The 26,916-nt window shown below is 36.7% G+C and overlaps 1 protein-coding gene across 11 annotated transcripts in view; it reads left to right on the forward strand.

Annotated features, from left to right (window-relative positions):
• The window catches only part of LOC121328796 (plasma membrane calcium-transporting ATPase 2-like), a 145,261-nt gene that overhangs the window by 18,349 nt on the left and 99,996 nt on the right, over positions 1–26,916 (forward strand). For 10 of the 11 annotated variants that reach the window (XM_041273854.1, XM_041273861.1, XM_041273862.1 and 7 more), the window contains one exon: positions 12,953–13,008. The exons of the other annotated variant lie outside the window; for it this stretch is intronic. The gene's annotated coding sequence lies outside the window, so the exon portion shown is untranslated. The remainder of the gene's footprint in view (positions 1–12,952; positions 13,009–26,916) is intronic. 11 annotated transcript variants of the gene reach the window in all.

Here is a 26,916-nt window from a genome sequence, read left to right on the forward strand (position 1 = left end):
AAATTACCTAAAGCATTAAACTATTTAAATATTAAGCCATAATGTGTGTGTGTGTCTGTGTCTGTCTATCTATCTATATATATATATATATATATATATATATATATATATATATATATATATATATATATAATATAATAATAATGGCAGTGTCAGGTGACAGGGGTCTTTCTTTCTAGTGAGAGCTTGTGACATCAGCACTGTAATGGAAGAATATGAGGAATTAATAATTGAATTGTGGACGTTTCTGCATGTTGTCAAAACCAGCCAAGGCATGTCCATTAGACGGTACTGACAACCTATGGGTTAAGCCAAACATTTGGTCTCTCATAGTCAACCATACTGTACTAATACTATGTCAAACACACTGAAATCCATACCATTCCAGTCTGGATTATTCCTAACAAACAGTTGCCAATGAATCCACTTTTTGGCATTCCTATTCTGTACTGTAGCTACAGTTATTATTCTCCTTAGTTATGCCCTTTTTTCATTTGTTTCCCATTATTGCGAGTGAAACATGTAACTAGTACCTACAGTTCTGCTAAAAATCTTAATGTATGTTGCTAATGAACTGTAACCCAGATACTGTCATCTAACAAGTATACCAGTATAAGTGACTTCCTTTGCAGAAATGTCTGGAGAGGACTCTCAACCCCCTTCTGCATTAACAGCATGCATAGGTTAGTTACTTGTTAAATATGTTCTGAATTTACCAACTGTTTCTTTTTTTACTTGTTATTTGCAATAAACAATGTAACGCATTCTGGATTGTTAAGATGCTATACAGTTAGGTTCAGGTCTAGAAGGAATGTATTCAGACCTATACAATTAGACTTTTTACTGAAAAGCTAATGGAACATGCATATATATATATATATATATATATATATATATATATGTTATAATATATATCTTATAATATGATATTATGTCTAAAATTATATTAGGTTTCTAATAAGTTACAGTATCAGAGCACAATGCTATTCATTATGTTTCTATAGAAATTACTAATTTCTGTTACAAGTCTTAGCATGGATTGCAGAATCACTCTGTTGATGCCTAGAGCCTACCTGGAGTTAATAAATTGCAAACTGGCAAGATATGTATTGCACTAAACCTATTGGAAATCTTCTCAGTAGCTTGAAGCTCATCAGTTTAAGTCTCCATGTCTAATTCCCTAAATGATTTCCTTAAAGAGGTATTTTAATGGAATATACATCATGTTGTGTCAAAAAGTTGTCTTTTACAAACTGAAATTGAAAGCTGTAGGCTTGATAATATTGTTTTGTTGGAAAGACTGTGAGTCTAGTGATAATATTTCTCTCAAACAGTCAACATCAGTACACAGTTATTGGAGCGCTGGGACCAGTGAAAGAGTATGAAAAATTATAGCTTTGTCCTGGGCTTTTACATACAGTATAGTGGAGTGCAGATGTTGGAGTTGTGAAATTGCTCTTGGGAATGACCAACTTTATAAAAATTATTTATCTGGTTGTAACATAGGGTTTCTGTATGTATGACCAGGGCAGTTACCGATAGTTCAGGCTTTTCAACTCACAACCCATTGTATTCTGGTAAGTGTAGTCCTACTGTGAAAGGTACCTGAGACAGGTAAACCATACCAGAATGCACCGGGGTGTGTGTTGAAAAGGCTGATCTGTCCCAAACTGTCCTAGTGTACATGGAGTCTTATGGTTACTCTACATATGCCCCTTTAGGTTCTTTAGTCTGGAAAATGGTAGCATTGATGGCAAAGCACAGGTCTTGATTGATCCGTTGTTACCTGTGCTTGATCTGTTGTTACCTGTGATTGCAAGAGTATCTGGCTGCTGACTCTCCCCAGAAGACATCTGTCTTGATTTGCACAGGTCATGCTGTTTCATTAGATGATGTCATGCTTGCTGCTGTTGGTATGTGTAGTGTAAGACCATTGCTGGACAGGTTGTAAAATGAAATGTACTCAAGGTGTTCTAATGTCCTAACTGGCAAGTTAAACAGTTCTTCATACTGTTCTTCACAAAAATGATCTGAAGACTGCACACCTTGGCTCTGAACCAAACTGGCTTGCCTTGCCTTCTTTATTTGTCTCTCTAGTCAGTGTCTTGGTAGTAGCCTACTTGATAAACAATACTCTAGCAGTTATGTTTACACTCTGTAAAAAACAATAATAGTTTAATTTAGAGATCTGTCTGTTGGCCTGGAAGCATAAAGCCACTTTAAAATGTTTAATTATCTCTCATCTCTTCCATTTGAACAGTACTTTAGATCACTGGTGCAATTTTTCTTGTATTTCCAGGTACCTTTTCCAAAGAAAATAAACTCTTTCTTTTTTTATCATATTGACGATTATGTATGATTTTTGGGACGATCAATTCAAGACATGCTCTGTTCTTGCTGTAGGGTAGAAATTGAAATGCTGAACAATCCATGTTCTATTTAGGCCCGCGTTATGTCAACATGAATCAAAATCAGAGCAGTCTTGCAGTATAGTAACAATTACATTCCTGCTGAACAATGCTTTAAAATGCAGTTATGTGTACTGTCTCTTTCTTAAACTTCTTGCGCTTGACAGATTGTTCAATAAAACATATGCTACAGTTTCAATTGCTTGCAAAGATACCTCTATGCACTTCACACATTTCTTTTACATTTTGTGTCATGGTGAACAAATTGGGTTTGTATGTACTCAAGGCCACTATCCAATTCTAAAACTTTTTGACAGGGTGCTAAGCTCTTTACATGGACCTATTTTACAATTTTTGCTTGAACATAGTATGATGCTTTTTTTTCTTTTTTTTTTTAATTAGTTACAGAGCTTTCAAAAGGCATTTGACTTGTAAGGAGTTTTTAAAATCAAAGGAACAGTAAACCTGTGGCCTACAAATGCTTTGTAAATTGCCAGCGGCATGCATAGCAATGGCTCATATGTGCACAAGAATGTCAATCTCTTCAGGAAATGCTTTCCTGCTGTTACATTTTTTATTCACTTTTTATGACGTTCTCGAGTTTCATCATTTCATCTAATGCACATTCTTCTGTATCTTTTTTGTCTAACTGTCGAGTGAGCATAATTCCCATTATTCTATTTTCCACTCTAAAATTCTATGAATTCTATTTTATAAAATCCCTTCTTCTGCGTGTTAGGGGTCTCTTATGTGGTCTTTTTCTTTGAATTTGTGAAGAGACTTGCACAGAGAACACTGAGGTGCTTTACTATAGCTAGTGTTATACCTCACCATGGAGCGTTTGATGCAAAAACACCAAGTAAACACATTGGCACAAATTACAATAATTAGTGGCTCATGGAAACACAGATTCTGTTATGAATTGTCACAAAGTAGTGAGGTGGGTTTTAAAGTCACAGAATTCAAACCAAGTCATGTAAAAGTGATTGTATATGGGCCTGCAGTTGGTTGGTGAAGAATGTCTAAAACAATTGCTATTGTGTGCAGGCTGAATGAGGATTAAAGTGTCTACAGTAGTTTAACCACTGGTACTGAAAACTGACTGCATTTGGTAAAAGATCCTCTGAGGTTATAAAGTACTGTCATTTCTGAAATGTTCTCAACTTTGCTCCAGGCTCAATCTCCTAAAAAGAGAAACAAATAGCTGAGTCATATTTTAATATAACGCAGAGCTTACAGATTTGGTTTTATTGCATTCAGATTCGTCTTTGTTACCTTATGGAATTTCTTCATTCAGGCATTTGGATGTGGGTTTGATGCTATGTTATTGTTAGTATTTTCTTTTGCAAAGATTACCAGCTTAAGTCCAAAAAGCTTGTAGACTAGTAGATTTACATTTATTTGCAAACACTAAACCCCAGTGATCTTACCATTACATTACTCCAAAGCTGTTTGTGCTCCTAAAGTTCTATAGATTTTTTTTCCCCAGAATGACAGTGACAGTTTCCCTGGCTGCTGCATTAGCTTGGAAATCACATATGCATGGAAAACAAGCAGTCCTGACTTCACCACCTGCCACAACAGTTGGCTTCTCTGGGGTTCACTAAAGATGTCTATGGACTGTGGAAGAATGAGATGTGTAACCATCCCACAAACCCCCAACTGGGACTTACTGTATGAAAAGCCTTCACTACAGTCAATATGTGTTTTTTTGACGGCATGTGAGAACCTGAATATGGGATTTGGAATACAATCCTGACCGTATCTCATGCAAAAATGATAAAATACCAATCCAAGACTGAATTACTGAAACAGATAACATCATTATAGTTTGGATAGATTCATCTTTGTGATGTTAATGAGTTATGGAAAGTATGCTGATAAGATAAACACAGGGATGTTATTTTTATTATGCTCTGCTATCTCTAATGATGTACGTCTACTGTCGTGCCCGCTTATCTTTTCTAAGCTCCTTTATGTATTGCACAGCCTCTGCATAGCAATTCCCATGGAGTTGTCCCACAAGAAGCCTTCAAATGATTTAGACGTCCTGAAGAATTGAGGTTGTTGTATTTTTAAAGCAAGATGCGTCATTTATTTAAAGAAAAACAAGTAGGCCTACCTGCTCTTATTGCGTGCCAATTTCTACAAAATTGAATTAACAGAGTAAGGCATGCTATTCTAACCTTTTAGCACTTTAGAGTGAAGGATCAATATGTTTGGATAAAATGAAGATGCAAGTATCTTGAGAACCGCTTCACATTCACATTTGTTATTACATTTTAGTTCTCCTGCTGTATGTAGGCCATTGCAGTCGTCTTTTTTAGGGTACTGACACCTGTAAGACTTTGTGCAGCAGGGGTTACTTACATACCTACTGTAAGTTATAAAATACCCCAAACATGTATTTTTCTGATGCTTATGCAGGTAAAAATATAATTTCTACACTGTGAAGTCCAAATGTTTAAGTGCCTGTAGCCAGCTGTAACATACTTTGCCAGTATTGTATATGCATCATTCAACATAGATGTGCTCAGTGTGTTGTAGAATGCAGGAAACCTTTTTATTCATAATCTTTGAAAAACATGTTTTTGGCTACGCTTCTTCCAGGAATTCCTTACCTGTAAACTGTAAAGAACTGCATCAGTATTAGAAAACACCAGCCTTTTAAAAGAGCTGCTATTATATTTTTTAAAATGAGTGTAAACAAAAAAAAAATGTATTTGTTTCTACTTTTGAAAGAAGTAACTAAGTCATAAACCTGAACAGCTGAATTAACCTTCTGCAACACTCTCCCACATGAAACCACTTTTTTTCCCCCAGTTACTTAGAGCACCATTGAGGTCAGGGGTGACTTAAACTTCTGAGTTACCAGCATGTGATAACTGAAACCAAAAACAAAGGCAACAAACAGAACACGCTTCTGCTCTTAGACTCTACTGTAGATACACTGGCTTTTGTTTCAACCAGCTACTCTAAGCTGTTACACACTGTTCTTTAGAATATTATATCATTTTTTTCTGAGGAAATATTCAAAAACTGTTATTTAAATCCTGCAGATCACTGTACAGAGAATGATATTTTAATTTTGAATTCTACCAATTCACCAACTAACCAGCTAACCCAACTAAGTTTAAAAAAATAAAAAAAATAAAAAATACCAGAAATCAACAATACATTCAGATTGGGTCTGAAGACAGTCACTACCACCAATAGCCATTTATTTCATAAAGAAGTCTGTGTATTCATTCATTGTACTTACTCTAGCAATATTAGTCACCTTTTTCTTCTGCAATTTGACATGTTTGGCAAAATGTTAATTAGCATTATTGTGCATTTGGCAGATAGCTGAATTGCTGGAAACAGTTTAGCTAAAGTAGTGTATTTCTGAAGGTAGTTTCGTTTTTTAAATCACCAATGCTGGAAAACCAAGTTAGGTTCTAAATATAGAATAGACTTGGGTACGTGTATTTTAAGAGAATACTGCTGGTGGGAGATCTTCAACCTTCACTTAAAGGGCATGGGAAGTTCGTTTCTCCAGTTTCATAGCTATACTATTAGGACTTTGCATGTTGACAGCACAGTATCTGCACACTGTCTCTCATATCACTTCGTTCCTGTAAACATTTTTCCCAAAATGCCAAGCATTACAAATGTTTACTGTTTTATGCTTTATGTTTTACCTCATTTCCACCTCTGGTGTGAGCATCTGACCCCGAAAAGCTGTATTTGAGCTTGAACTTGAAAAACACTAGCAATGTGGTCACCTGCTAAGGGGACGTGGTGCAGCTGTTCCATTCTGACCTTATTTGATCTCACAGAGGCTTACATCTGACTCACTAGTAGGTCTGCAATTCAGAACTGCCTGTTTCATAATGTCAGGGGAAGGGGCCCAGCTGAATGCTTTCTCTTGACAAATGCTTTGCTGGCATGGATAAATGTGACCTGGCTTAAGTGAACATTTACACCCCTGAAGAACACAGAATGTTTACATAAGATGTGCAGCACTTTCACTTTGTGCAATACGTAAAGTAAGTACCCCTTACATTTTTTGTGTTATGTAATGGTATTTAATGTAGCATTTAATTTGCACACATCAATGCCAGTGTGCCAGTATATGATTGCTTCTTTGTAGTTATTTTATGTTCATGCTATCAGAAGCTAATTCAGTAGTTTCTCATAGCCAGCCCATGTCAATACAGCAGGCATTATACATCATTATATAAGCTAGGTCCCACATACTGTACTGAGCACTTTCTCTGTGGCAGGAGTTTGAGGTTACTACACTTGTATTTGGTGCTTGAATCCAAACCAGTGGTAATCCCACATAGATGTCTGATTTTAAAAGCAGAGAGGGCACACAAGGGGGCACTCTTTCTTCTGAGTGACAACTCAGTGAGTGTCTTGGCATGGCACGCAGGAAATGCTGTCCTTCAGATGAGATGCCTAGCTGTGGCTTTGCCTACCCTGGAAGTTGAAGACCCCTCCTCTTTTGAATAAGATCAGGGGAGATAATCCCAGGATATGGATACAGATCAATACAATTCAGGGCTGGCTAATACCCCCCACTTGCAGATTCTCAAAACAGACATCAAATTAGCTATAGTCCACATGATCCACATAATTCCAAATCCTATAGACGTGTCACTATTATGGGTGCCTGTGTATGAAACTGTGCAGGGCAGACAGACAAATATCTGGGATTTTATGAAAACTTAAGCATGAAATGTTGTTTTTTTTCATCCTGACCTAGAGTACATGGAAAATCTTGAAGTGAGCACTTGAATTCTTAAAATGGAAAGCAAGACTTTATGCTTAAGTGAGTGTGGGAACATCTGCTTTAAAACTATGCCAAGTGAAGAGAGAATCAGGCAATGGAAGCAGAATGTGGCAGAGATGATTCAAAATACCATAACCACAACAGCTCCTCATAACACATACAAACAACTGCAATCATATAGCGTATCAGAAACCTTTCTGACAGGCCATGGTAATATTTCTGAGTGATTTGATACCCTGACTCATGAGACTACATCTCTGTGCGTACTGTTTAAAGGGGTGCTTGTCATGTTTGGCTCAGTTCCCAAAACCTCATGCAACAAAGAGACAGAATGCAGAGCAATGTGTTTATTTTGATTTTGTTTTTTAAATACTCTATTAATGATTGTCGATAAAGATTGCAACAGAGATTATTGCATGAACTTTAATATCTACACACAACGTTTTACCCAGGAAACAAATTCACACAGCTCTTTGTAATGTTTTGTGTTTTTAACATTTTTTTGGCATACTTTTAGTCTGGGGAATGCAGGTTTTATTTCACAGTCAAAACCCTGAATAATATTTTGTCTTGTGGGCAAGTAGGTTCAAAGAATAATATACAAAGCAGTGTACTGTATTCTGTTTTTCACAAAATAACTGACCTGCTACAGTACACATTCAGTAGCTCCATTAAGCTTTTAGGACAGCCGTAGGTGCTCGATGCAGATATTAAGTGGGTCATGCCTTTTAGCACTCCTTTCATGTGAGAAAGCATTCCCCAGTGTTGTGAGCAGTTAGCTAATATAGCTATAGCTAATGTCTCTCTACCCCTCAACAAGCCCAGTTAATCCTTTTCTGTTTTTATTTTACATTGGTTAGTACATAGATCCTGAAGCCTTAACTAATCACGATATTCAATTTCTAAAACAGTGTCCGTCTCCTTTTTAATGAAACCAAAATCCTGCTCAGGTCATAGCTTTTAACCTTGCAGGAATAGTTTTATAGTCCAATATGCAAGTAGCACGTTGATTCTAATCTATATGCAATTTTCGATATTTAACACTAAACCAACAAGAAAGTCTGGTAGGGAACAAAATGCTATGCATCCAGTTTTCCACATGGATAGAGACTGCATTACTATACCTACTATATTGTAATTTAAAAAATTAATAGAGAAAATAGTCTACCTATTGAACTGTTTTGGTCCTTTGGTGCTCAGTTTCTTGACAAGCCTAAAAATCAATCACTATGTTGCTAGATTAATGGACAGATAAAATGATAAATTAATCAATTGCTTAGTGAAGCATATGCACATAAGCAATGTTTCTCCCAGAAGAGAAGCTCTAGTCCTTTAGGGCTAGATTTGTAAAGATGTTTACTCCTAATTGGCATTTGCAAAATTAAAAAAAAAAAAAAAACACAATTTTTTATTCTACACACCCTAAACTAAATGTTAAATTTAAGTTGCTGAGCTGTGGTTCAGTAACTTTTATTAAGCGTTTTTTTTTATTTTATTTTGTGTGAAGTCCGATTTGGAGTAAATGCTGTAGCTTTGCTTGAAGATATATATATATATATATATATATATAAACCACAACAACAACCAAGGTCAACGAGGACCGGCTGTGAGTGGTTTTGCTTTGCAGATGTGTTTTAATCAATTCAGATGTTATTACTAATCAGCTATCGTACCAATTATCTGACTATAGCCCTATAGTTTTTGATGATATTTGGATTAACATTGTTAACAGCTGATTTTGAGTGAGGAACCACAAAAAGACATAACCTTTTTGATAATACAATGCATTTTTAAAATAAAATACAAAAAAAAATCTTGTTACACTTTCATCCCACTCTTGAAGTAACCTGTCCTGTTGTGAGTTGTTTCAGCGCTGCGATTTTGGGATAGAAACTGTGTCCTATACCAGCTGGTACAGTAAGTTTTTTATCCGTCTTGATTTTAAACTGCTGCTGTCCACTCTGCACTCTGCTTGTCCTTCAGAGGCCTCCATTCTCAGTCCTCCAGCACTGTTATCCATCATCTCAATGATCACAGCATGTAATTTGAGGAAACCGTCCTTCAGAACATAATGATAGAAAACATTGTAAGCATTTGTAAATGGTTATGACAGAGTATTACAAAGCCTGTGATACTTTAGATAAAAGGGTAAAAAAAAAAAAAAAAAAACTCAAAAGTTCACCATTACGCTAAAGTTAAAGTTGACTTCTGGGACCATTTTTGTTCTGTTTTTTTAAAAGGTGTGTCCTCAGGCTTATGGAACTTGAGTGAAATCCCTATGCATACAGAGTCAGTTGCTGGGCTAGGACAATAATAGAGTACTTGAGTACTAGGTAAACCGTAACACCTTGATAACAATTGGGTCTCAATTGTTTTATATATAGTGCCTGGTGGCTTGGTAAAGAGCTATGTTAAAAGAGTATGTCTATTCAGATTAACTGGTAATCTGGGACAGTCCCCCCCTGTTGCAGCTATTGCATTTAAATGCAATTATGGTGTGATTTCTATTCATGAAACTCACACACTTTATAAAAACAGCTGTCAAGACTGAACCTTTACCATTTAACCTATAATAATGTATCAACTCATTGTGCTGATGCAAAATATTTCCTGTGTTGCTTTCTGCATTAATGAATTATGTTGCTGCAGTGTTTATGGTACCCCTGTGTGGAAACCTCGCTTTCAGCTTCCCTTACAGCGTGTTACGCTGCTCTTTTAGGAGGTGGAAAAGTGATATGTCAGTGTGGTACATTAAGTGTGCTGAAGGGAAGATTGGCCTCTTGTGACTTTGCAAGGTTTTACTTGATTAAGTGGTGAGAGGATTTATGACACCATTTGTTTAGGAAAAAAAAAATCTTGCTCAAAATTCTGATATTCATTTTTCAGGTGAAAATTGGGGCAGACAAAACATTCAGTCTTACCAGTGAGTGGGAGGACAGATAATACTAACAATCAACCTGTTCATGGCTGTACCTGCTCCTTTTCAGTTTAATAATGCATGAAGAATCTGCATAGAAATTAACACCGCTCAGAGCAGAAGTGAAGGAAATCAAATCAAGTGCAGTACATCTATTTTCCCAGCTGATATTGGCTTACTTGTCACTATACCTCAAGCCTCTAGTTGTTCTGAGTGTGCAAAGGGCTATACAGCTTTTGTGACGAGAACCTCAGAGCATAAGATGTTCTTCCTCTGTAGAAGCAGCGGTTCCAATGACAAAAGTGTAAAGAATCACCTTCTGCTGTATGTCTGGCTCACAGCTTTGAATATTGCTTCCACCTTTACTTCTTTGTACTGATTCTACTGTAGTGCTTCCACAAATCCCTTTTTGTTTTGAAAAATACTTTCAGAACCTCAAATCATGTCATAAATAGCCTTTGTGAGAGAAGAGAATGTCTATTGCTTGGTGGGGTAGAAATGTATGTCTTGTGTTAAATGCGTGTCTGTGAACTACCAATGCTTCTGTTAGCACACTGAATAGAAAATAATGGAAAATCCTGGATATCAGATGGTAGTTTCTTACATTCTGAGCGATGGAAAATACAGCCCAGTGGAAAGATCCCTTATGGCCATGGGAATAAATAACTTGATAATGCCGCGGGAGGCCCGAAGAACAGCTTAAAAGTGTTAAAGTGCCTTACCAGATATTATCAATGAAGTCATGCGGGCAGCACTGTGGACATGGCAGAGTCCTGTGGGCAACCTGAAAGAGTGTCGTTTACTAACAATAGAGAGAAGCAGCATGGCTCCAGGGGTTACTCAATGCAATCACAGTGCATAATTAATGAGGGCATTCAGAACAATTACATAAGCAGAAAAACGGCACACTCGGGAGACTTCACAATACTGCTTGTCAAATAGTTTTAATCGTTTTCAGGGCCTCTTCTTCAGGGAATAGATAGGTGGAATGCATTGCCATACATGTAACACTGAGGGAGTCAGTGCGCATGTTTGCGCACGCGGTATTATTTGCTTGTTGGACGAAATGCAAGCAGCTCTGCTGTGTTACCGTGAGGTTGTGCTGTAGGTGTAAAACAAGAAAAAGCAATGCAAACATTATTACTATTCAGTATGTAAAGGGTAGTAATTTGTTTGCGGTCTATGCTCCTGGTGAGGGGTGGCCTGGAATACAGTATAATGCGCACATATGTATACTGTGTGTGCCTCCTATATTCTTCCATATCAGAAATGTGTACTACATAGAATACTGTTATCTGAATACACCTCATATGTTATGCCCAGCCTGTATATCACATATTATGATATATGCTAGCTATGGTAAGAAGGGGAAATAAAATGGTATTAACCATAGAACTACAAGACTTTTTTTTTTTTTTTTAGGTGAAAAAAGCACATATAGTATCTGAGTTAGACACTGCCACAGTCTAAATGTTCACTTACTTGCACACTAAAAATTAGAAACATTTGAATGGTTTTTAGGAAAATGTTGTACATCAAGGAAACACGTTTGCATAAAAGCCAGTGGAAGATACTTCTTTGATATGAAAATGCTGTCAGGCTCTAAATGTCATGCCGCTGACTTTCATGTAGTTTAACAGAGGGTTTGGGGGTTTCACTTTTAAGTATCTCCCAGCTGAACCACAATCTCATTATGTAAGGCATTAATATACAGTATTTTCATTATCATCTGAAAAAAAGATGTGGAGCTTTAGGGGGATGAAAAAACGTTCAAAATAAAAGTAGTAACGTTTATTTATGAATTTTTGTTTTTAGTCAATAGTGCAGAAAGTGCAGAAAATCCAGATTTTAAAATCTGGAAGCACATACTGTGTGCACGGGCTTTATATAAAATAGCTCAAGGTTAAAACTGTAATTACAATAATTACATATCTGTAAATGTTTACTAATTGAATCTTCCCAGTACAGCAAGAAATACAGCAAAAGCATAAGAATTAGACGTTAATTTAAACTTTGAAACAAGTTTGGGGAGGATTCCCACCAAAATGCAGCGTTTCATTGTTGGAGTACGCTTCAAAAAAGGTTTGACAAAGCGTTATTATTACCCTGAAATTTTTTTGAAAATATGCCAATTCTACACAGGTCTACAAGTAAGGAATTCGTCACAAACATATGTAAGTTGTAAAACACAGTAACACCCTTCTATAGACTAATAGCTGAGGCCCAAAGCAAAGACTTTTATGTGTTCTGGCACTGCCTGCATACATAAAACACAGTTATGGGTTCAGACAGAATAATTAGGTGTAGCATTACTTACTCATACATTAACCATGTGTGCTGTGGAAAACTTTGCCTTTATAAATATAAATTCCCTTGTATCATTACGTCATTATATGTAGCCTTATCTTGTAAACAACAATTTAATCAAGACCATTCCAAAAACTGAAGACTTATGGAATAAGTTATGAGAAGCGGAATGGCCATTCCCGATATTGTAGCTGTAGTGTTTGTACTGTTATTTGCAGTGCAGTAAAAGTACTGTCATACATTGGTCCCCCACATTGGAGTCAATACAAGTAAGACTTTTGTACTTTGTGCTCTGCTGTGAAAGCCTCTTGACCAAGACATTAACATTACTTTGTGTTTTCAGGATCCTCTTATAAATGAGGCTTAGGTCTCAATTGTTATTCTCCAGGTCAAAAAAATAAATACAAATAAAATAAAATAAATCAATACAATGAAATGTTGCATTGCCCCAGATTCTCTTTACTTCTGTGTGTAATTTATGTGGTCTGTCTTGATTCAAAAGCTCTATTGAACAGTATTTTGTTCTTGTTTTATTTCTAGGAACTCCGCGAAACATTTCGATCTGCCTTCACCTCAGTCAGCTTCAAACAGAAACGGTAAATCACCTTTGTACTTTTTAATAGCTGTTCAGATTAATTTGATTCAATATGTAACCAGAAGGGCAGGCCTTGCTTTAATGGGTACACAGTAATATTTTTATCACTGGAGTTTGTGTGAAGCTGCTCTGGAATCAGGCCCACAGGCCCATTACCTATGTCCATCCTCAGCTGTATTGGTTTTTATTGCTGTATTACTTTACAACCTTTGAATCAATGTTTACTTGCGCATGAAAGCTGGCAAAAAAGTATAACAAAACATACATACCGAACACACACACACACACACACACACACACACACACACACACACACACACACTGATTGTTCACATAGCTAGTTGTTATAAATTATTTCTTATTTTTATGTTTTGAATTTTGCAAACTTCACTTGGGGCTAAATCCATATTTACAGTGTCCTTTACAAAATCTGATACAGTCTTGATTTATGTAGTTTTTACTTATAATGGCTGAGGCTTCAACATCTTATCAAGTCAGATAAAGTGTTTATTATGCAAATGAATACTTTGTGAACAGTGTTTCAGCTTCGAATTTGTGAAATTTGTGATTGCAGTTAGTTGACGTGTCTCAATCAGAATTCATTCATTGGTGTATTTCACAGGACCTCTCGTCAGTTATGTTACGTAAATGAAGTATAAATGTGAAAAAGCATAGAAAGGAATAAGAAGATATTGTTACATTCTAAACAGCCAGATGGACATCATTGTGCATGAATGCTGTAAATGGATGGTTCTTTAAGACATGCAATGTGAGGACAGGGCTGGTGGCAGGTTTTTGTGGGCCCCGGGCAATGGACCTCCAGTGGGCCCTCCCACCTTCACCCCAAAATCCCCCCAAAAAAAAATTATCAAAAAGGTGGAAACCAGACATATCTGAAGACATGAGTTTAAAATAAAAAAAAAAAACAAAAAAAACAAAACAAACAAAAAAAAAAAATCTGCACAGTACAGGCCTATACAGTAGTACAAATCAAATAAATATCTGTAGCACACTTTCTTTATACTTTAGCCTACCAGAAACACAAAATAAATCAAGCTGCTGTATTTTACACATTGCTGTACAGTGTGAAAATATATATATTTTTATTAAAACTAAATGATTTTCGTGCAGTTTCTTTTTTCACTGTAGCCTGAGTAGTACACAATTAACAGAGAACAGAACACACACATTATTCCAGAAATAATAGTTTTTAAATTTACATAGACAGTTTGACTGTGTATTTATCAGTCAGATTAACTAAAGACTTTCCGTCTTTGTTTTCCGGAGGCAAATTTGTGAAGTATGGTATCAAAGTTAACTGATTCTGCTTGATTAGCTTGATTGCAGTTTTATTCAATTTTGTTTGTCTTTTCCTTCTGTTTTTAACATCCAGATTTGTGTTTCTTTTTATTTGGAGGTTGCAGAGGTTCGCCAGGTTTCATTTTTGGTTTAAAATCGTATAATTATAATAGTCGTTTAAGCATTATGATAACAATAATCGTTGTTATGATAATGAGGCTCGACAAAACGCTTAAATGAAAGTCTTGATTGTTAGAAAGTATGACAGAAATGTGCCAATTGTAGAATGTTTTTAATTGGCACATTTGTATAATTGTATGTCGAGATCAGCCAATAACTTTCAGCTTGAAGAAGAACTGAGGAGGACCAATAGGGAGTGAAAAGAGGCTAGACTAAGGGAACAGGACGCAAGCAGGAGAAGACAAAAAGAAAAAAGGGGAGATCTGAAAAGTTTCACTGCACTGCACACATACAGTTTAGTTTAGTTTAGTGAAAACTAATTGTTTCTAGCCCTAAAGACTACTTGAGTAGAATACCTGGCACAGAAATAATACATTTACTCATAATTACAATTTAACTTCTGTATTTGGGTTGCCGTGGTACTGACACCGGCTCTGTCTGAGGATTTGCAAGTCATTTTGAGAGATTGCAAGTGGAATAAAGACGTTTTTGAGATGATCACTCCAGAGCAAGATGATTGAAGTTGGTTGAGAGCGATATTGGAATAAATATTAACAGGTGGGAGGAAAGATGGCACTCATTAGGAGGCAGATTTTGGATCTGGACGTGTGGTTTCTTCAGGCGCGTCAGTCTCTATATTTGAACCGGTGGATCCAGTACCAGTGGTGTTCTAATAAAACTGATTTATAATTCTGGTAAATTTGTCCTGCAAGAGGACGTTATAATGGAGAGAGATACATGCATTGTGCGGATGGAGGGGTTTAGAAGGGATCTACTGAAGCTTTATTGGTGGTGCCACAGGATTCCCGTATCCCTACTAAAAACTTACAGGTACAGTCCTACACCAGGTCATGTGACCAAGTTGTTACATTATAATCGTAACACCAATGGTTTACTCAGAACGTCCACACATACTGTTTATAAGTACTGCTGTCATGCTGCCCTGTGTCCAGCATGCTACAAGCCCCTCTCGTCTACTTACTACTGTTCAGGAGTGTGCTGTGTTGCCAAAGTGTTGCCTTATGAAACTGAACTACAGTTACTTTACAACACTGCCAGAAAGAGCTGTACATATATTGAACCCAATTGCATACAACTCCTACACTTATCAAAACTTTTGAATCAGCGTATTTTTAACAGTTCTGTTACTTTATATGTGTGAATCTACAGAAAATGTTACTTGAATTCTTGATTTAAAAAAAGAAAATCGAATTTAAATCGATCCATGTGAGCTGGTTTGGAACTGTATCGTTCTCATTCTGACACATTGTTTTGCTGCCTACAAACAAATACCTTTCTACGGTACCTCTCTCCCCAGTCTGTTCATGTCACTGATTTTGGTTCGTTTTGAGTCATTTAGCCTTGTTTTGCTCACTCTAAATGGTTTTTGTGCAGCTATACGCCAGAAGCTTAAAACTATTCTTTTATGGACAAAACAGCCATTTTATTACAGTGGTCAAGTGAAAAGTTATCATGTTGAAAATGAAATTGGCGATATTCTGAAAGTTTACTACTTGTAACGAAACATTACTGCTGCTGTGTTTCTGGAAGTTCCAGAGCCATGCATCTGAGGCACTGGGTGTAAATTCATTTTTTAATTATGACTTTTGTTTTTTGTTTTTTGTTTATTAAGTATAGATTACATAGTGTATTGAGGCATGATGTCAATACCTAACCTATACCTATAATGGAAAAATCTTGGTCTGATTTTGTGATACTCATAATAATTAATACAAATGCCCAGTTTTAGAAATGTCTGTTTGTTTTCTTAGAAGAATATAAAACTGTGTTTACAGTAAATATATATTCTGTATTGAATTGCTCTGTTTAAATGTAGATAGATGAAATGGTAGCCATATTAGTCCAGAGATGACAGACAAAGAGAAAGAGAAGTGACACCTTTTACAAAATATATAATATACACACATTATGTTACATAATTAGTTACCATTTTGTAAGACTGATGTCACAGAAGAAGAAATAAGAATACATCTTGAATTAAACTGTTTTTTGGGTTATTTCAATTGAAAAAAAAAATGATTTGAGATTTAATCCTGATTTACAACCAGTTATAAATATAATCTCATCACAAGCGAAGAAGGGTTCAATAAGAAGTAAATGCATTAAATTCTGCTGGTAAATAACATATTTGCAATTAGAACAAAGAGTTGTGTTTTGCAGTGATCTCACTAACAAGATTTACCTCTTACACTAGACATTTACAACAGAAGCTTGATACATTTTCTTTGTGTCCTCACTAAAGGCTGTTTCTGTTTTCAGAAGAAAAAAAACCCTCCACACACACACACACACACACACACACACACACACACATGAACGAGGGGATCCTGTCATCCAGTGCTCAGGGTGTGTGCCCTTGGTATGACCGTGAGCTGTAGCAGCAATACTGTAGGAGACTGATCAAATGCATGTCACAGAGTGTGGACTGGCTGATTGCAGATCGGTGCTACAGCAGGCGGTCCTGGTTAACATGCATCACATCCCTCCACCTGCTGCTGTTTAATCATACACTCTATTGTCATTTAAGCTGCTTGATGCTAGCCAAGTTCCAGCAAATGTGCAGAAATTGATCCATAGGAATGTAGGCAGCAGGATGAAAATAATTTATCGGATTCTTCTTAGTCAGGTTGTACATGGATGCTGGAAAGTCAGTGAGGCGGCAATTATAGGGATTATTGTCTGAATTACATCTGTAATTGCCTTAAATTAAAAACATTTGCTTAAGAAATATATATATATATATTATATATTATATATATTGCTATATATATATATATATATATATATATATATATAATATATATATTATATGATCAATAAATTTGAAAAACAGTATGTCATTAAAAGGCACGTGAGAAATAAACATTTAAAATAGTGTGCTTCACAATATGGCTGTGTAGAGGCGTTACACCTATATAATGTATACACTGTAGAACACTACAGATTTTGTTTACAGTTATATCACCATCCTGTAATAACAGTTTAACCCTTTAGCTGCCTGGCAATTGTTTTCTCCCAGGACCAAAAACCCAATATCTTTGAATTGCCTGAATTTGTGTAGTGACATTTCATGCCTTGTAATTCACATTGTATTCCTCACTATCTGTATCACCAACAGCATTCCTCACTGACATATTTTCTGTTAGAAGTAAAAAAAAGAATGCTGTACAACTGCAACACATTACATAGCCAATGTGGAAATTCATCACTTCATCAGCACAAAACTGGCGATCACATGTCCTGTGAGTTCCACGTTGCTGCATAGCAACTAGCTCGGTGTAATCCACCTCGGCAACAACAAGACAGAATCAAAGGGATTGAAGACAGCATGCGTCATAAGGCATGGGGGAATACCTACAACCTGATGATGAACATTGATCAGGTTGATGCATTGATTTAAACAGCATCAGTGTTTGGCTCTGCAAGTGTGAAGATCTTTAAAACAAGATCCTTTGGAAGTGCACCAGTGATGAACACGCTTAGGTATGTAATCAAGAATAAGAGCAAATTACAGTATTAAATGCATTTAGCAAATATTTGGAGAACCTCTTTAAGAATTGTGGTATACACAAGATAGCAAGAGTATTACAATCAGGGTTCATTAAGGCTTTTTGTTTGTATGTCTGTCCGTCTATCCTCATGTCACACTAAATATTTACACACTGTATATATAGAGGTGATCTTTGTTTCTGGTACTGTGATATTCGATACACACGATATCTCCCACCCCCCCCAGGCGCTGTTGAGCTTAAAGCATGGAATAATGTGACCTATTTGTTCTCTTCCTCTGCATTCAAGGAGCAGAAGAGACAGCCTCCTGCATTAACAGGTGCAAGGTCTCAGTTTGTCATCTTTGCTGATGTCATTTTCCCTTTCAGCCAATACACAGCTAGAAATGACTGCCAGACCATTTTGGGTTACAATAGGAACGAGCCTGGAACTTGAAAGTGGGATAAGGAGACATGACATGGATGTGCTAAATATTAAGTTTAGCACATGAAAGTGATTCATGTTTAACACTGTATTTCCACTGAGCTGCAAGTTCATGTGTAACAAAGCAGCCCACCAGTGCACTTCTATAAAGATGTTAATTGGTTTTAGATGTCCCTGGTGTATTATGTGATCATGTTAGCCAGAGTTTTTTTTGTATCTGTGAAAAGTACAGCCTTGCAGCGCTGCTACAGTAGCCAAGGAAAACGAGAAACACAAAGGAAAGTGTTTGTTTATCCAGGTGTGAAATCAGTTCCGACAGCTGGAATATGCATTGAGTCTGTAGGTAGACAACACAGAAAGATTTTGCTGCTACTGAATTCCTGATATTTTAATTATACTGTAGCTGTACTGAAGAAAGGTTATATTAGAAATTAACTAAAACAATATCTATGCTTCTGATATACAGGATTTATAGAAAAAAATATGTTATTCATCTAAGTTACTGTAATATAAGTTACTGTAATATAATTTCTATTCAGGTGATGTAAACTGACAACAAACAAGAGTTATTTGTTTCGCACTGGTCGGTAGTGTTAGCCTCGATGAAACGTATGCATTGATACCATGGCTCTGGTTCTATTATAAAGAAGCTTTCAGTTTCAATTGGTGATTTCAGCTTGTTTATTGTTGGATAAGCTAGCAGAAAGAATAAATAAATCCCACAAATACACAATTTGGCAAGGTCAGATTAGTTCAAGAGTGATGTTGTGCTCATCTATATTGTTTTGATATCTTGAACCATAACTATGTACCAACAACTGCAATAGTGAAATAGAGTAAGACAAAAAGATTTGAGTGCCAGTGATCCTAAAAAGGAAAAGATATATATCTAAGATAATGGACACATGTTTTTGAATAAATCATCCTGAAATGATGCAGTGGGATAGAGGTCAGGTACTGTAGATTTGTCATTCTATGTGAAATGTCAGACACTGTGCATTGGAGCAGAATTGTCCAGGAACAGCCAGTGCAATTCAGAATGCACTGCTGCACATCGAGGAGCAGCTGGTGATTAAAGTTACCTAGCTCAACCACCTGACGCTCTTCAGAAGGGTGAATTGTGGCTCATGGATGTTTATTTCACAGTTTAACCCTTAGCAAATTCTGATCAATTGTGTTTCGTCCATGTTAAATTCCTACCATATCCTGTAATGTATAATTTCCCCTCACAGAGTCGCTATCCTCATTTTTCAAAGTGTGCAGTACGGCAGAGAGCAGGCAGAGAGCGAAGTAACGAGTGAACACAACTACATGTTCACCTTCAGGCCTGCAGTCTCGCCTTTATGATCCTATTAGGGAGGAGTGCCACCACTCTTAGATTACCCTTCTCCCAGTGGAGAGAGCTTTAGTTCATGGACCCAGTTAACTTTGCTGAGTGTCATTTTGTTTAATTTGTGAATTGGCAAGGCTGCTCAAGCTGGCAAGTGTGCTGCCCTGTCTTGAACCCAGAATGATCAGCATGCAATTCAATAGTTTTAAAAAGAATAATACTGTAGGTGTTTCTTCTTCATTCCTGATTGTCTGAGATACTGAACACTATATGTTGGGAGCCACCTGTTCAGTTAGACTGTGCATTGGGCATTTGCCATGATAATGTATTCTACAAGGTGTGGTGTAGACCTGGTGCTTTACTCGTTATGCTCGTGACATATGCAATGTTTTATCATTGAAGATGGTGTTTATGTTACTGACCTTGTTCTTTAGGGATGAATTTTTGATATTCATGAAGTTGGCAACTTGAACCGCTCTCTATTTATGCAGATTGGCCTAAAATGTACCAGGTACCAATTTTGTGATGTAATCTTTCCACTTAGGGCTAGATTGAGACCCCCAAGCTTAAATGTTTTTCACCTAAACTGGAATTGAACCCCGGCCACCTGTGAAAAGCTGCTCCATTAACCAGTGTTCTACCGCGTCCCATGAGAGGCATACTTCGCAGCTAATGAGCCAACACTGCTTCTTTGCCGAAAATGGAATGCCAAACTCTACAGCAATGCCCATCCAAGAAATATACAAGCTGTATGTATAGATATGTGTGGGGTTTTATTTTGAGTCAGATTTCAAAACACCCCAAGATCGAGCCTTTAATGGGTATTCAGGACTATTCCCTTCAGTTCTGTGGCAAGCTCTTTGGAATCTGTTTCAAAATACTATAAGCCTTTGCATCGTGTACAACATAAACCCTTCCAGCTATTAATTTATTTTTAAAGACCTTTGGGAGAATGTCAGCCAAGAATCCCATTTCGCCTAGGCTGAGTTGCCTGCTCTATAACTTAAACAGTACTTCTTTATATTGGGTTAATGAAAGTCAGGTGTCCTCAGTAACTCTAACCACTTTGAATTACTAAGAATTCCTTGGGTGAATTAAGCTGTCAAAAATGTGGTACCATTTGGTGATAAAACGTTGGTTGTGAACACAAAAATAATAAAGACAAGCAGAGATAACCTTACAATAATTTAACCGTCTGTTATATACAAATGCTAAAAACAAAATAACACTGACAGAGGATCTATTGTAGTAACCTGAATGAAATGAGTAGGAGTCACTGGACTTCATGCCAAACCATCTTTAAAATGTAAATGTTTTCTCTGCATTACAGTATCACATTTATATTATTAGTTATTGTTTTTTTTACTGTCCTGGGTAAGGTGTTTGAGAAAAAGGCTTCCTAATTTACATTCCTGCTGTAAATCCAAATCAGAGGCTTTGCTATAGGAGTCGGACACCAACAAACTATACAATACCATCAAAGTAAACAACTGTTATTTTTGAGGATCTTTTTAATTGGATTTGATAAAATAAACTATCCAGTATTTAGTTTCAGTAATTGGAATGAAGAGCATACACAGTTCTGCAGATTTAATGGGGATTGATACTGTGTCAGACCACTAAGAGTTGCGGGCACCCAAATAGTTCAAATTTTCAAGTTATCAGCCTTTATTTTGCTATCTTGCCACCTAGTGGTATTATTGTAGAAGTATGTGTGACGTACAACTTACCGGACTTGATTGGAAGAGGTTTTTTTTTTTTTTTTGCAAGTCCTATGACAGAGAATAAAAGTATTGTGCATCTGCCAGAAGTTTCAGAATTGTGTCTGAATAGGCACTTTAGTTAAATATTGGCCACATGTATTTTGTATTACTGTCTACCAGAGAGGATCACACCAGCTGAGTTAGTAAGCGGTCAGGAGCCTTGAAAATGCAGCCCAGTGCTGAGTACAGGGATATAAAAATTACAGAATTCTAGTTTGCATAAAATGGTTGCCTCAGTAGAATTGCTAGGTGTGACACCACTATCCCGTTATTTTGGAATACACATTATAAATGGGGTACTGCTCTTTACTCCAAGGATTCCTGCTGGAAGGGACAGGGCTGCAGTAAGATACAGTTTTCAGACCACTGCCTTGCTACAGCAGAGAGGTTTTGGGACTGGCAGTGGATGAAAATCATTGATTGTTCACATCTCCTTCTTCATTTCTCTCTTTCTTATGCCAACTAGCCGGACGAGAGAAAGAAACAATGCATTCTAATTTTCTGTAGTTCTACCGTTATATTGCTGCCTGCTGGCGACTGTTGCCTTTAGCCGAGTCCTGTAATAGGACTGCGTGCCTAACCGGTTCCCATGGTGATATTCTGCAGAGCCTTTTCCTGGACTTGCATTTAGGATAAGCCAACCCCTGCTGGGGATCAAACTCATTACATCTCAACTAACACTGACCACTAAACAATTTAGTTTGTGATTGTTCAATTTGCTGAGGGGAAAATGTTTTTCTAATCCCCTGCAAGCTGAACAGCCTACAGTCCTTTGTGAGCAGAATCACAGGGCAAGTGCTTTTAGAGGGCAAAGAGGTCCCCCCCCCCCACACACACACACATACACACATTGGAACCATGTTTATAGGTGAGCTCATATCTCAACATTATTTGCAGTACTGGGATACTAGAACTGGCTTTGGAAGTAGTATTGACATACAACACATTTGTATCTTAAGCCAATAGTCTGCCATGCCACCCTACTTTTCCATTGGCCTCTGGGTGAATCTAGGCTCTCTAAATGGAGGTGTATATTGCTACAAAAATCTGGGTGCTATATTTGGGAACAGAGACATTTGTCTTGAGAGGGGATTTTGTTGCAGTGAACCTTATACTGCAGGGGGCTTGTGAAGTAAAGTGAAAAGACTGTACAATAACAACATGGGTATTATTAGGTAGTTAATAAGTCCTGCTTTTTGTGTTTTGGATGTTCATTCGGTCCAAATCCTCTTAGGTTTGGAAACACAGAAATACCACATGTTCATATGCCCGTACAAAGTATGTGTCAGAAATACTGTTATTTAACGTATTACAGGAAATTATGATGTCTTCTCTTTAACACAGCAAAATAACAAACAGGCACTTATTATATCTATAACATTAAGGTCAGAATATCTAAATATCCCCAAAACAAAACAGGATTCTTGTAACAGTTAAGAAAACTTCCCCAACCTGATCAACCATTATCAAACTTTAATAACAGGCTCAGATTTATCTTAGGAGCCTAAGATTTAGGGGCCTACTTACCTATTTCTAAAACAAGTGAATTATTCAATTACATTTAAGTATCTGCTGTGCAGAGACAATGAGGTGAAGTTTAATTGAGTTTGACCGTTCCATGCACAGTGCAAAGCATTTGTGAGGGATCGAATCATGTAATTACATCGCTAGACTTCTTAACTGAATGTGATATTGTACCAGTAAACCCCACTTCCATAATTCAGTAATGTAATCAAATGGAAAGAATACTGAAAGACAGTAAAATAATATGCCTGCAGATGAGAATTTGCTTTGTAAATGTGTTCTGTTCAGCAGCCTTAAACATAGACCTTTCATATCTGCAAATAGAACGCAGTTTTGTATCACCCCTTGACCAAGTCTACAAATCAGTCCAGACTGACAGCCTGATACCAAGTCCCAGGCAAGTAGAGATGGGTTATTCACTCTTCCTACTCATACAATTTGTGCCTCTCCATATTTACTGCTGCAGCCTCTTTCCTGCACCCTATCTCTCCTACTCATGTATATATGTGCTGAATCACAAATGAATTATGCAGTGACTGTTGCTGCAGAATCCAGGAGCAGAACATGTGTTATTTTACAAAGGATAATGCAGCACTCCCTCCCTCGTTGCTACCTGCATGAAATAAAGTTAATGGAGCTGCAATTTGCAGCGATTCCCATCAGTTGGAACATACATTTTTAACCTTAATTTCTGTCTGACAAAAATTCAGATTTGTATAGAGGGTGGATGAGGAGAAAACAAATACCACAACAACACCATGTAATACTGACTAGTAAGACTCCTTAGTCATTTTTATTTTGTAGTGTTCTGAATTAAACAACTATTATAATGTATATGGAAGTTCTAATATTTATTTTTTTTATATATTTTTACAGTCAGTCTTTTTAAAACATGATAACAATAACACAATAGTAAGAATTCTTCAAACTAAATTAACAACACAAAAAAAAAATCAAAGTAATATAAAAACGCTGCTTTCGGAAAGAATCTGTTATACATGGTGCTGAAGATGCAGCCAGCAGTTTATTGATATACAGTATGTCAGTGCAGCCTAAGAGCTGGATTGAGGATACACTGGGGTGGACCGTTTTCTTCAGACGGTCACATTGAAATGTCAGCTGTGGCTGTCAGGCTGGGGAGTGCTGCCTTGGTGTGAGTTCTAGGTCTCCATCTTCCTCAGCAGGAGTTTACTTCCCTTCTAATTAGGTTATTGCTTGCCGTTTGGGAGCTACTGCAGATAAAATAAGAAATAATAACAGACTACTGTTTCTTCCTGCCCTATATATTTTCTGCAGGCCCACAGTGAAAATCTACTGAGAAGGACATGAGTCATACAGTATGTTTATGGACCTTGATTTTTGGGCGTTAATCTTAACATATTGTTATTTGTTTATTTAGCAGTGTTGACTGGGATTTGAACCAGGGACCTCCTAGGTTAGAAGCCCATTTCTTTAACTGCTGGACCACACTGCCCCTTATAATAATATGATGTATGAGGTGAATGGAAAATATCTTCATCAATCACATTTGTAATTCGTCGTATGTTATTGCATGTAATAGCTGATCATCTGCAACCTGTTGCCCAATTAACAGATTTTAATTATATTTTAAAGAAAAAACCTGAGTTGATTCAAAGTTCTATAAATACATAACTCTACAAAAGCTAATGATTTATTGAAGTATTTTGTATAAAATACAACCTGGCATGGAAATGAGGAAGTTAGACAAGAAGATTAGGGTAGATACAGTCATGTGCAAGGGTGTGATGGCCAGGACTTGGGATTGATAGGTAGTCTTGGCAGAAGGTTGAAGATGCTTTCATCTAAGTCAAAATAATTACTGAAGACTAGGATATATTACAGTGTATAGACTTTTACACACCATGTTTCAATCTATCTGGTAAGGTTTTAATATTATTTAGGATACAGTAAACACACTATGTCAATGCTTTTGTCCACTGGGTTGGAAAATAGCTACCAAGGGAAGGACAGAAACAAAATAAACCAAGAACTGTACTTTTTACCATACTTTAAGGAAGGAATGTTGGTTTTACCAGGATCTTTGATGTCTATGCTCCAACCTTTTGGTTTGAAAGCTTTATATATTTTGTTGGGTATTTTTTTAAATGTTATTTGCATCAATTATTCTGCTATTTGTGGAAGAACAGAAAATAATGAGCTGCATACATTTTGTTGTTCAAGAGAATGCCATGATTACAATTCTGGGTTCAATTTGTGTACTAACTACAGTATTTAGAAAAGATTATTTGTCGATATGCTCTAAACTGGCACATCACTATTTTTTTTCTGAAATACTCTCTCTCTGTCTTGACTACTGATATTACACAATGCATTATTAAAATTCTTCATTCCATGCAGTTTTCAAAAAATCCACCAGGAAACAGCCCCTCTGGTAAACATAGCTGTCTTGGATCAAAGATCATTGACATATCTGTGAATGTGTGAATGCATTGATGTCTGTCTGAAATGTGTTGTCCGGGGGAGGCTGGCTTGCTGTCTAGAGAGTGGGAGAAGTCATTCTTCATCAAGAAACAATGCTACAAAGACCAAAGAAGGCGTATCTGGCCCTCACCTCCCCTGCTAGAGTGGGGATGGAACATTGGCTGCCAGCTAGATCATCACATTGAAAACAAAATCAATAAACAAAACATTAAAGTGGCATTTGACATTTGATGTAATATACAGAAGCCATGCTTGCATTGAAGCCTTTACCTTGAAGCCAGGGATAATGCTTCACCTCTGAGACAGCTTTGATTTGTCATGTTCTATATGACCTTTGCCCTTCTGGTTTTAGAAAGCCTATTCAAGCTGAGATGGCTGTCTGTTTTTCCTTCCTGGCGTGGAGTAGTACAAGTGATGCTTTTTAGAAACACATTCAAATGAAAAACATTTCTCTTTTAAGCATTGTTGCATTGCATTCCTTTGCCTGCGACATCTTTGAGTAAGAAAAGTTCTGCTGAGCCTGAGGTCAGTGGAGTCCTATTTAGTACGTCCCACTTTCTTTAGTACTGTTATACAGTACATTGTGAAATAAACTTTTGCTGTTGTTTGATTTAGGTCATGCCCCCATCACTCTGTACTGGATATACTGTATAAGGCCTTCTCTATTTCCTTAACAATTGGGTAGGAGAGGAATATGTTAACTAGCAAATGGTAAGACAATGGCTTTTAAGAAGTTTATTTATATAATATATCACGGCCTGAGACTTCCCATCATTGCTAAAGTTTATTTTTAAATGTAATTCCTTGAGTCTGTTCGTCTTAATCGTCTTATGGCTATTGTTTGTAATAATGTCATCCTCCCGATTTACAAAATATGGCTGAACTGTATAAAACCTGTTTTGAATTCTGCAGTTAATGAGTGTCTGCTACTGTATCTACTGCCTGTGATCCGTTTTCTTTGAGGAGAGACGTGCAGTCAGTGTTTAAAGAGCTCATTTTCCAATCTAAATGGAAGTTTCCAAACACCCAGGTACAGCTATTAACCATTAACCTCAAAAACTTTTCTCAACTTGCACTGGTTCCATTGGTGTTAACTACAGAATAATCCATGCAGGGTTGCATGTTAAATAATGACATTTAAAATAAAGTTTTACTAATCTGGATTTATCATATTTGGCGGTCATTGGGTATGTTGAATTACTATTACTATTTTTGTCCAGAAAGACAATAAAGAAATAGATTTAATTAAATTAAATTCATACTTTCAATTTAGTTGTTGACTTTTATTGAACAAAACATGTATTAATTTGATTGTATCTTAACTAGAGAGGTTAAGTCAATCAGTGGAATCTCCAATTAAAATTCTGGAATAGTACATACTTGTCTATTGGTGCCT

Source organism: Polyodon spathula, chromosome 16 (genome assembly GCF_017654505.1).
Source record: "Polyodon spathula isolate WHYD16114869_AA chromosome 16, ASM1765450v1, whole genome shotgun sequence".
Classification (NCBI taxonomy): Eukaryota; Metazoa; Chordata; class Actinopteri; order Acipenseriformes; family Polyodontidae; genus Polyodon; species Polyodon spathula.